The sequence below is a fragment of the Populus euphratica genome, unplaced genomic scaffold, assembly GCF_000495115.2.
Source record: "Populus euphratica unplaced genomic scaffold, PopEup_1.0 scaffold203.1, whole genome shotgun sequence".
Classification (NCBI taxonomy): Eukaryota; Viridiplantae; Streptophyta; class Magnoliopsida; order Malpighiales; family Salicaceae; genus Populus; species Populus euphratica.
In genome coordinates, this window is record NW_011499983.1 from 300,879 (window position 1) to 302,319 (window position 1,441).

A 1,441-nucleotide genomic window follows, 5' to 3' on the forward strand; every position below is an offset into this window, starting at 1 on the left:
AAGAACTCCTTTACTCTGCCATCCTAGTAACAACAATTTTGCACATGTTTTATGAAATAGAAAACACAGCTAGTTAATTTTTTTTTGAAAGCTACTACCTTCTCCTCCCAACCAAAATGAGACATTATCCTCAATGTCCTAAGGTGGAAAGATAGAGTATAGAATATATCACTTAAAATAATAAACACTAACAAACCTGAAACACATTTAAACAAATATAAGAAACAACAAAACACAATAATAAAAGCAAAAGACACAAAGATTCACAAATGAAGACTCAAATCTAATATAAGCTTTTTACGGCTTTCCTTAGATGACCAATTTCTGCGACTCATGGAGGAATCAATTACAGGAATGAAAGATTGTAGTTGTTCAATCAATTATTCAATAGTAGTAGCAGAGATTATGATTTGTCATGTAGAAGATGTTAGAAATTTTTGTTCCACAGCATGATCAAGAAAAGACAATAACTTATCATAATAACCATTAACATTTAACAGACCTATGGGTTTATAGTAAATATGCAGTTAGGCCCAAGAGGAAATATGAAAGATCTCTTTCAATGTACCTACACCACCTGGTAAGGTAATGAAGGTATCAACATGGTTAAACATTGTATTCATTCGAGCAAACATTGTGGAGACCTGTAGCTCGTCCCTAATTGTTTTTCCAATGATGTCCTCTTGTGCTAAAGCTTCGGGGAAAACCCCCAAGACTTGACTACCTCTTAAAAATACAGCAATTGACACACCTTTCATTAACCCAAGATTGCCTCCCTCATACACTAAATGAATCTTTCTTTCAGCTAGCACCTGACCAAGATGATTTGCTGATTCTAAAAACTTCTTTTCTTTCCCAAGACTAGATCCACCGAAAACATAAATATTTCTTATGTGATGACCTGAGAAATTGTCATTTCTACACACTTCTATATTTATTGAATGTATGGGTTGAGTAAAAATAAAAGAAAGGAAGAGAGGATTTTATAGATGAGAAATTAAAAAGGCAATCATACCACATATATGTAGGCTAACTAGAGTCTCACACACTCTCTCTCTCTCTCTTTATTTATTTATTTATTTTTGAAAAAGCATGTGTATATACAGGTAGTTGTGATTATGCCTCACATCTTTCCTTGGTTTTACATCCAAGAACAGCTTAAACACCCTCTATGGGTCAGGGATAGGCTTTCCATCTAGTTTTCTTAAAAACTAGCAAACACGGTCTTTTTTAGTCAGATTCTCAAGACTAAGCCGATCATGTTCTTTATAAAAATAGGGCCCTAAATTATGAATTGCATGATGCACATCTCCACTAAGATACATCTCAAGAGTTAATAGAAGATTATCTAAAAACTCCTTACTCAAGTCATCCTTAATAAATTGTATTTTATCTTCACGGTTTATAGATATTCCTAAAGAATGACATTATGCATTGCAAG